The sequence below is a fragment of the Coffea eugenioides genome, chromosome 1 (assembly GCF_003713205.1).
Source record: "Coffea eugenioides isolate CCC68of chromosome 1, Ceug_1.0, whole genome shotgun sequence".
In the NCBI taxonomy this organism is placed as follows: Eukaryota; Viridiplantae; Streptophyta; class Magnoliopsida; order Gentianales; family Rubiaceae; genus Coffea; species Coffea eugenioides.
The window spans coordinates 30546646-30558635 of NC_040035.1; positions in this window are offsets into that span (position 1 = coordinate 30546646).

The following is an 11990-nucleotide window of genomic DNA, read 5'->3' on the forward strand; positions in this document are numbered from 1 at the left end:
TCCTAGCGGTATTTTCAATCTCTCGATCAAATAGAACTAGGACTCAATGCGATCTATGCATGCAATACGCAAAGCCACAACAAGAAAATTAGTAAAAATTCAGCTACTATATATATATATTACTAAATTGGCAAGGTATTTACAAAGAAAACTAAGAAAATCAAAACTAAAACAAGTTTAGATTAATAAATCTTGTTTTTGCCCTAATATTATCTGACTCGCAGACAACGGCGCCAAAAGCTTGATGTAGTTTAGCCTTTCAAATTAAAAATTCCTAATTATCAAATCAATTAAACCCAATTCGTATGATTTTACTGCAAGTATACGGGTCAAACGAGTATAGTGATAATTAGGATATATCTATAGGGAATCGGGTAATTACTATGATTTTTTAAATTTACTCTATTATGTAAACACTTAAGAAATTAAATAAATGTTATACACTACCAATCATACTAAATTAAGCAAGTAATTGATAATGGTGAATTCAAGAGAAGAATTTCATAATGTTTATGAATCCCTTGTTGCTCAAGATTAAGAAATAATCCGATTGATTAATGCCTTAAACATGTGACTTGTCAAGGATTACTTCCAATTCTATCGAATAAAACTTTCACTATTACCCAAACATACTCATAGCACCCCTTCATCTATTTGCATGATGAGTTGACTTGACATAAACTCATTAAGATCTATGTAGTTAAATGAAATGCACCAAAATACATATCCTACTTTCGTGAACATGATCTTTAGGGTTCATGAATCTTGGTCTAAACTTGCATGGCAATATGTATTGCACAACAAATGATTAGATGATTGATAACTTGTGATCAAGAAACTACAAATATAAAGCATCGATGCATGAACTAGCAAGTTCACATGATAGTACAAATCAACCAAAAATCACTTCATATCATGATGCAAACAACTTCATCCTTACCTTAAGAAAAAATAGCTTAGCTAAACATCAATTTAAACATGTTAAAGCATAAAGAACTTATAAAACAAGGAATGATTGATAAAAAAATGTAAATAGCCAAACATGAAAGCTTCTTATTCAAAATGATCTCTACAAGCTTCCTTTTACAATATGGCTCCAATCTACCAAGGTTACAAGCTCTTCTTCTACCTAAACTACCTTTCTCAAGGTTTTCCAAAGTCTAAGAATACTCTCCAAAAAGCTCTCTTGATCTTCCAATACAATGAGTATATATAGATGTTATAAGGATCAAAAGTCTTCATTTGAGATGGCATACAGATACTTCACACTCTTCTAAACTCTCTTGAGCAGCTATAGCCATATTTGCAGCTAAGAATTGAGTTGTAAAAGTTGTGAAAAATCAAAACAAGTGGCTGTGCAAGTTGCACAGTCGCCTTAAGAATACGCGGGGTCAATACGTAGGTGTAAGGTCACATATTACACTGGCGTTTGCCTCTCCTTCATTGTGTTTGTCCTTTTTTTCTCCAACTAAAATGAATAGGTAAAACATGGGTTCCCCAACATATATAGGTCACATTTTTTGCCCGAAGAACCTCATTTGTTTGTTTTTCATCTCCAAATCATCCTTGAATCACATCTAATGCTATTTTATGAGTTCTTCTTGATCCAAATTGATCATTAATCTCCAAATCCTACTAATGCAGCAAGTTTTGCACATTGAAATGTTCAAATACAAATTTTGGCTATAAAATGGAGTTTATGAAAATAGTGGTTTAAAAGAGCAAATTGAGTCCTTACAAATCCTAAAATATTCCAAAATTAAGTAAATAAACACACTTAGAACACATAAATAAAACACTTATCACTAGGAAAATAAATATATACAATTCTATTCTCAGTTCTTTTCTTCGCAACCTAGATCTTGCGCACGGTTTAATTGAATGTAAGGATTCAGTCATAGGAACTTAATCAAACGTTAGTGTTTTAATAAGGATTCGGTCATTAGAGAAGAATGATAGGGTTTTGACATGAGCCGCTACCTTTATCTCTGTTAAATTCAAAGAATCATTAAGCACATAGACCTAGTCTTTAGATATTCATTACAAAATCTAATCCAAGGCAATTAACATCCTCCCATGGTATGAAATGCAATTTTTATTTAAAACATTGGCCAAACTAATCAAAAAATTTTCCATTGAGTATTTCAAGTGTATGGAAGTATAAATTAAGTAGAACTGAGAAATACCTTGTTTCCATTAGAAGGCAATTGCAAAAATTCCTTTCAAACTTTAATAGATTTCTTGAAATTTGTAAAAGGTAGTGAACTTAGAATTCTAGGTCAGAACAAGTTGACAAAATTCCTCTCATACATCATGTGCTGCTCGAATTGGGCAAGAAAATGAAAAACAAGGATGATATATTAGCATTAACAAACATTTTGTTGTGTATCAACATTGTGGTCAATTTCCTTCTCTAGATTGTCAAGTGTCCATTTACTATTTGAAAATTGATGTTTACTCCCAACAAAGAAAGAGGATACATGAAACTTTATGTCAAGGATTTGCCTTAGTTGTGCAATATTGATTGCTTAATCAAGGTGAGATTTAAGATAACTTCACACTAACTTAATGCGTTTGTGGAAGTAGGATATGCAATTCACCACTTCAAGATCACAAACACAACCATTAGTGTCAGCTTCAACGTTGATCGTTTTCAAACTTATAAAGGGATATCAAATTGCATATTATATTTTTTAGTAGAAGACAACAAATAAAATGGCACATTGCTTCTAGCCATATGTGCAAAATAAAAAAAGTTAATTATGTGAAATCCATTACATTCTCTACTTTATAAGCATGTTGTGTACTAAATAGATATACCATAGAGTTGACATGCTATACCCGATTTCTTAAACATGAATAGACCATCTCAAGGTGGCAAAATTCAATCATTGTATTTGATTTGGATGGAGGAGAACCACAAGTATTAAACACCAATAGTCAAATTATAATTTATTGGCGATGTATCCAATCCGTTAACCAAATGACTAATCCGATTAAAAAAAATTAGATAAGCCATTTTGTGTTCCGTATTCGGTTCCCCTAATGTAAATATCCAAATTAGTTGATCATATCATCCAAATACCCAATCTAGTTCTTGTGACAGCCTCACCTCCCCCTAAGGCGTACCAAAGGATTCGGCGGACCGCCTGCCCAACTCTCGCTGGGACTCAGTCGTTCACGTCAATCCTCAATCGAAACCAGAATAAACCCACAAGACTAAACATAACAACGATCCAAAACTTAAAGCAAAACTTATATACATTGCTATCTAAAAAGGGAGTACAAACATCGAATATACAAAGGTTCTCGATTCACCATACATCCAATCCGTGCCGAGCACTAGGGCGAGAACCATCCCAAAAGAAACTAGACTAGGCTAGTCGATACACAGCTCTCGTCCTTGCTCGCTTTTCCCCTGTTAAGGAAAACAAAACTAAAGGAATGAGCTAAAAACTCACTGAGGTTTCGAACACATAGGCAACAAGAAGTTCAATGCATTCATTACATATAACCAATAATTCAAGATACAAATACAAAATAAAGCGATAAACACATTCATTAAAAGGATATGGGCTTACAGGGAGCCATATATTCGTTCGTTCGTTCGTTCTCCTGTCATTCCCCTTATTCCTCCGGTCATTTAAATAAAATGTATTTTTGGTAAATAAAACTCTCGTTCATTCTTTCGTTTCGTTCACCCCCTCCTGGAAATTGGCCAGGCTCCACCAGACTACAAGGTAATACTCGAGTATACCAAATTCACCCAGGGTCACCATATCGCCCGATCGAGTCCGCTTCTGGCTCGAGTCGATCGGTAACGAAGGGCAGGGCCCAATTCAGCCAAAAGGCTTACATCATGCGCAACTAATGTAGCAATCATTAAATCATTGGAAATTTCACATTTCATTTAGGTCGAGTGCGGTAAAGTACACGCTCGCCTAGAAAACTCGTTTTGGAAATCCTTGAAAGCACTTAACACATTATCAAACAAGAACACAAGTCATGAATTCAAGAAAAATATAGAAACAAGGAACACTCACCTATTTACGCAAAACAACGTGCAAATATCCTTCCGGATATTACCTCAGTCACCGAGAAAACCTAAGAGTAAATGAGAAAGAATATTACAGTCTATCTAGCACAAACATATCTAGCACAAACAATTAGGTGAAATTGAAGAAACCCAACAATTGATGAATAAAACGTATAGAAATGACTTTAAAGTGAAACGAGGGCATTTGGACCGGTGGACGGAAATAGCTAAGGTTTCATAAACTAAACGCAAAACCAAACAAAAAGGGGTGTAAAATTTCCAATGGAAAACATTTGAACCAAAGACATGTCGGAATCCAACTATATAAACTAAGAAATATTGTTTTCGGGATTGTTTATGTGGTTCAAAATCATCTCATATTCAAGTAGATATTATAGACTAAATGTCTTAATGAAATTCATGTAAAAGGGAGGACAAAATACCCAAGAAAACCCTAAACCACTCCTTTTTATTTGGGTAAGAGTAAGTAAACATTTGGAGTTTCCAATTGAAGAAGGATCATGTTTTAAGATGGAAAAACGGTCATAGTATTTGCCAAACGAAAATATTCAAGTTCAAGTAGAAACTTAGCCCTCGAGCGAAAATTTGGGCAGCACGCCCTTTGTATTTACCTATTTCCCAGCCATTTATGGCTTCATTATTTTCCTCAATCAATCCCAACATTACACACAATATAAATAGCCACTCAATAGGCTCAATGTCATATGATTACCAAATCAAGCTAGGACATGTGCGGAAATGACGTTTAGGTTGGAAAACAAAAGGCAGATTTGCTGTTGTTTAGCGGAACTAACACAACTGAAGCTACACTAGTCGGATTGAGGTACAATGTACACCGTTTCGAAACTAAGAGAAAGGGCTACAATGTTGAAAAAGGCCACTCAGTCCAGTTTGCAATGTATCTAGGTTACATTTACTAAAACAACCCCAGATTTTTCAGTTCGCAGTTCAACTAGCAGTCCAGATTCATTCAGTCATATCTCAGCACATACAACTCTAATTCAAGTGATTCCAAAGCCATTTGAAATCTAAGATACAAGGATATAAGTCTTAAAATGACATCGACAACCAAATCAGTAGTATTCTTGGTCAAAACAACCAATTACAAAAGCTGATTAGCATGTTCGGATGGAAACAGGGCAGCAGGGGTATTTCAGTCTTTTCATAGGATACATTGCTCCGATTGAGCTGAAATTTTGTAGACATTTATAAAATATCATTCTCTACAACTTTTATGTTTCGTTCCAAGCCTAATTCGGCCTCTAACATAGGGCACTGAAACCGGACAGAACTGAAGCATACAATTCCAGAAATCTGAAATTTTGGGATTTCAAGGGCAATCTCTTCATTTTCTTGATTCAATCACTACCACAACCTCTTATACAAGCCTATAGACATCATATACCACTCCTACAACAAGTATAAGAAGGAAATCAGTCAAACCCTAGCTTACATACATCACCCCAAAATCATCACAACAACTTGTATAGCTACTAATCTAACCAAAACATGAGTTATATAACAACTTAAACAAAATTAAAAGAACCAAAGCCATGGGTCAGACCTTATACCTCAACAAAAGGGCTTGCAAGAGTAATACTTCACCTTCTCTTGAAATTTTTGGTTCCCTTAGCTTCCCAAGTTCACAACTCACAAGTTAATCGGTTTAGTTTTCCTTGGTTGCACTCAAATGGTTGGATTCAAGATGGATTGAAGGTTTTTCTCTCTTGCTCTCTCTCTCTCCCTTGCTCGGCCAAAAGACAGAAAGAATGAAGGAAAATAAGCTGAAATGAAGGATAAAAGAACAAGAACAAAAATTATTCAAAGAGCCATAGGGTGGTGACACTTGTCACCACCAAAGCCATGCAAATTTCTCTCTCTTTCCCTTGCATTTTTGGCCACAAATTTCGGCCATATGGATGATTATGAGGGGGGGATATTTTGCAAAAATATCAGGTGTATGTGGTGGTAAGGAAGTGGTGGTCAAGTGGTGGATTCAATCGGTAGTGATCGATTCCCGTCGGTTTGACGCGATTTCTCTTAAATCGCGTATACTAGGATTTTTAGCTTATAATCACTAACTTATTATTATCACTTCTAGTCATATAGTATTCTCTCATCCAAAAGTCACTTTTACCTATCAAATTTGATCCTCACTCCGTACCGAATAATCATACTACGGGAAAACGTGAAACCCTAATTCGCTCTTAACTTGGAAACGAAAAGTGAAACCCTACTTCCTAGATTCATTTGCACCTATTGAGGAATGATTGGGTATTAGGGCCATAATAAATGAATAATTTCCAAATGAAAGGCATTTTTAAGAAAAACGTGAGGAATTTTACAATTTCAGTGATTAAAATTAGGGTTTCAATTAAAATATGAGTGATTTAAGAAAACCGGTTAGTCACAAGTAAATTAGGGTTTTTGATTAAAATTTTAGGGTCTCTAGTCTTTTAAAACAAAATAAGGTTTTAAATCAAACCCAAAGAAATACACTTTAGTATTTTCTTTACAAACAACCTCCTAATTTTCGGGGTATCACAGTTCTGATTTTAAAAAATTTTAAATAAAACATTAATTCCAAAGATAAAATTATGTTTAAAAGAATTAGAATTTCAAAAATATCATATGGGTGAAACATTATAGTAACATGTGAGTTCTAGTCCAAATTAGTGCACAAACTTTCATTACTCTTTTCTTTTTACTCGAATTCAAACCAATCGAATTCAATACTTTATCTACAATATGGCACTTTAAATTGGTGTATTCACAATAGGAGTGTGATAGTTATATGATATTTCAGAAAAGTTACACTACATGTCAAAAGAGTTACACCATTATTTGACATGTTACACCAATGTTCTTAAGCATGAATAGACTATTCCAATGCGGCAAATTTCAATTGTAAATTATAAATCATGCGCACATTCATATATATTCATAAAGTAGGTTTAAAATGTCACTTGTTGAAATTTTGCAAGATCATAGATGACTTGGGAGAAACACATATACGATATCGAACTCGATAGAGGAATTTTGCCATATTTTAGAATTGACATATTACACCCAAATTCTTAAGCAAGAATAGACCATCATGGGATGGCAAAATTCAATTGGTGTATTTGATTTGGATAGGGAAGAACCTCCAGTATTGAGCCATCAACAGTAAAATTATAACTTATTGTGGATGTATCTAATCCGTTAACCAAATGGCTAATCTGATCAGCAAAAATATTGGATCAGCCATTTGTGATCGATATCTAGTTCTCCTAGTTCGAATATTTGAATAACAGATTAGATCTTTCAGATACACAATCTAGTTCCAATTTTATAATTTTTAAAATGAATGTCAATTCCAAAGATAAAATTAAGTTTAAATGAATTATAATTTCAAAAATACATATAGGTAAAATCTTGTAGCAGCATATGAGTTTTTAGTCCATATTATGAGGGGAGGGATGGATTCAATTGTATGAAGGAAGGAAGTGTAAGTAAGAGGTCTTGGGCTTGGGTCCTCCTACTTATATTAAATAAACATACAACTTCTTAACCAATTACTATATATTTTATTCTAAATTATAAGTGATATAGTGCATAGACTTTCATTATTCTTTTCTTTTACTCTAATTCAAACTAGTTGGATTCAATACTTCATTTACAATAGGACTACAATTGTTACAAAACATTTCAGGAATGTTACACTGCATTTCAGAAAAGTTACACTATTTAGTTGACATATTATACCAATGTTCTTAAGCATGATTAGACCATCCTAATGTGACAAATTTCGATTAGTGCATTCGAAATTGAAGTAAAATAGTTACAATGTGCAAAAAGCATGACTAACAAGTTGGATGGTCCAATAGATATAGTATGAATAGACAAGTTACACCAAACCGTCTAGCATGTCGAGGCTACAATATAACTATGAAATATGGTGTAATGCTTCTCCTAAGTCTGATGTCCAATGTATCATTTCTCCTAAATGATCTATAATTTTACCATATTTCAATATATGACATTTTAAATCAAGTTTATGAAGAAATTAGAGTGCATACATGATTTACATATTGAGCTTATAGTCTATTTAAATATGAATGTGCTATAGATATGTAAGTTTTAATTTGACTGGCAGTTTGTAATCAAAATATAGGCAATATGAATTATTGTGACGCCCCCACCTCTCCCTAAGGCGAATCAGAGGGTATCCGCGGAACGCCTGCCCAACTCTCACCAGGACTCACTACAATCCACAGTTCAAAAGCTCGAAATACTTCAAATAACTTCAACATATAATTAAAGTATTCCAAAATATTGCATGTTTACAATTAGTTAGCTTTCAACCTTAATACAATCCAAAAGAATGTGTACTACAACTATCCGTTATAATACAACTTAAGATCTTCAAAAGAAAATAATCTTAGCACTATTCGCGAGCACTCTCGGTCTTCAACCCTGTTAAGGAAAACAAAAACGTGGAATGAACTATACAGCCCAATGAGGTTCCAAGACACTCTAGCAATTCTAATAAATCAAGTAATTTGAGCATACCACATGTATGGTTCCAGGTTGTATATTTGGCATATTAACATGAGATAGTTATCATTGTACGAGTAATTTGATCATAACACAAGCATGGTTCAAGATTGCATCTTGGCACATTAGCATGATATAGTTATCAGTATGCAAAAATAAACACACATTGAAGGATACGGTGTTCCAGTGGAACCATTTCAGTCAACTTCACCTTATAACTTCCGGTCCCCTTGGTATTGTCTGGCCATCATCTTATCTCTCCAGTGGTAATACTCAAGTATACCGAAACGGTGTCGTAGGATTCCAACCTACCCGACCGACCCCAGTTCTGGCTCGAGTAGGTTAGTAACCAAGGGCAGGGCCCAATTCAGCTTAGGGCTTACAACATGCACAAGTAATCAAGTAAATTGGTGGACGGTAAAAATTTATCATTTTAGTAGGTTGAGTGAGATAAATTACACATTCGCCTTAAAACGGTGGCCGATTTCATATGAGCAATTATCATTAACACTTAACACTTAAACACGTAAGCAGTATGCGGTAATTTCATATGAACATGTAAGTTACGATAATCAAGTAATCAAGTAGTCGAGTAATCAAGTAAGCAGGTAATCAATCATTGAAACATTTCACGTAAATATGCACTTCAAGTATTTCATGTCGATTAATTCAAGTACACTTTACTTAAATGAAAACGAGTATGGTAAAGTACACACTCGACTCAAACTGATGGAAAAGTCCATAGGTGCAATTATCGATAGCACTTAACAATTAAACATATAATGACCAGGAAGTAAACATGTCATAAAACTATTCAAATCAAATCACGTACTCCTATATGGAACACTCACCTATTCAAAACAAGTGAGTAAGTGCTCAAACAAGTGTTTAGGCGTCCGCTTCGAGTTCCTCATGAAGGTCTCCTTGAGCGTCTATAAACACGTCCGCTTCGAGTTCCTCATGAAGGTCTCCTTGAGCGTCTAAGCAAATAATAATTAACTTTACTTACAATCATACATTTACAAAGAAAGGATGCACACTCAATTAGACTAAATCAAAGTCTTAAAAGAGAGGTTCAATTCTCTCAACTCGAGGTTTAAGAGTGAAGTTTTAATATCCGAAGAGAGACTAGCATCTTCCATGAAATTGAGTTCAAAACGTTCAATCTATATCGAGAAAAGAAATCAAGTTCCCGAAATTGCATTTTCTAAGAAATTGGCAAAATTCAGCTTTGTGTGTCAAATTTAGAAAAATCATATCTTGCACTCAGTAGGTCCAAAAATGGAAAACTTGGTACCGTTGGAAACTAGTTCCAAAGTACTAAAAGTTCCTAGAAGACACTTTTCCATGATTCTAAAATGAAGATAGTCAAAATTCGGCTCAAAATTGCTGATTTGGACTCCCCGGACAGATTCGGGGTTGATTTTTGGCAAAGTTTGAAAATTCGGCAAAATTCACAGAATGTGAACTAGACTCTAAAATTTGAAACTCAATTATAGTTACAATCAAAGTTTAAAATAAAACAAAAGGAACAAGAATCGGAGTTTTGAGCACCAAGATATAGCAGCTCAAAATTGCTGAAAATTTCTCACTGAACAAGGATTTTCCAGACTTCAAACATAAATTTTGGGACTTCAATTGGGCATCGAAATGGACTTGGAATGGCACCAAATTTGGTAGTATTACCCTACCACATAAGGGCCATTCCTCTATCAAATTTCATGCAAAAATTCATATGGAAAGTCAGTTAACAAAGCTACTAAAGTTCCAAGAATTTCCAAGGCAAATCTGCCTTGTACTTCCATTTTTCATTTTTTCTAACTTTTGGCCAATGAAATCATTTCAAATCTAGTCCATTTATAAAGGAAAGCTCTAAGAAACATCCAATACACATTTGGTAGGTGATGACATCAAAATTTTCAAAATAACAAGTCCCAATTCAAATTAAGGCATTCAACTAGCCAAAACAGGGTTTTCCATCACTAAGATAGTTTCGTAATTCGGTCACAACTCACTCAATTCAACTTGGAATTGGGCATGGTTGGTGGCGTTGGAAATTATATTCATAGTGCTACAATTTCTTAGAAGAAATCGTTACGAAATTCTGTCCATAGCTAGCTCAAATTCAAGAAAAACTTTCCAGCACCTCATTGTCTCTCTAGCACAGTCGTGAAATAGGATAGGTAACTTTGAAGAGTTGGTATGGTTCACTCAGGTTGAATCAGGGGATACATTTTATACCTTTAGAAAACTGGAAGTGTCTAGTTTCTAATACCATAAACTGCACTCGATTTCGACATCAGAGCACAGAGTTATGGTCATTTAAAATTCGCTGCCAGAGTAACTCTGGACACGTTTTCCAGCTATGAAGAATTTTTGAAAACACAACTGTTTCTCAACCAATTCAAGTGATTTTTGGTGGAAATTTTCCACTCAACCTATACAACATATCTACATCAAAATCAAGGCAATTTGACCCAAAAAAATCACACCAAGAGGCACGGCAAGGACAGGGCAGATTCGGCCCTTCATTATGCATCACATCCTTTGATTTTCTTTTCACTCTTTCAACTTAAATCCACTAGATTAACACTTAATCAACACAAATAACATCCAAACCCATCAAATATTATCATCAAGTCCATTGTGGGATTTCATAGAGCCCACTCACATGATTTTCAACAATCCAAAGCTACCCACATGAAACTACAAGTTTCTAAGTGTAATCTAACTTACAAAAGTTAAGATTCAAGGGTTGGATGATCATTGTCTCCTAGATGTTGCTAGAGCAGAAATTTCGGTCCTTAGAGCTCCAAGAAAAACCATGAGAATGAAGCTCTTCTCCTAGCCAAGATGATCTCCAAGTTATTTGCAAGGTGTGGTATGAATTTGAGAGGATTTGGTGCAAGATTGAGAGGTGAAATGATGAAGAAACTTGGTCTTCTTCTCCTTGGTGATGCACGGCTGCTTGAGGGAGAGAAAGAAGAGTTGTTGGCTGATGGTTGAGGCTTCCTTGAGAAGCTTAAGAGTTTGTGGCCAAAATTACTCCAAAAGTCAACTAAGAATAGTGCGCGTACGCGTGCGATTCGTGCTCGTTTCCTCTCGGGTTTGTTTCACTTGTGCACTAAACCTCTAATGCACTTCCATTGATACTATTATTATTCACTCTTAATAGTCTAAAAATAAAGGTCTAAAGTCCCTCAATTAATCGCGCGCGAGAAAACGCGTACTTCCGATTTGTGCGCGATAAAGCGAAATTTCTAAGGAATTCTTGTAACAATGATATAACTAACTAATACTAGAGTAAATAATCATGAAAATAACTATTTTAGAAATAAAAACTTGAGTTCTCATATGAGTCTAGTTTTAAATTCTCAAATCTCTAATTAATTTG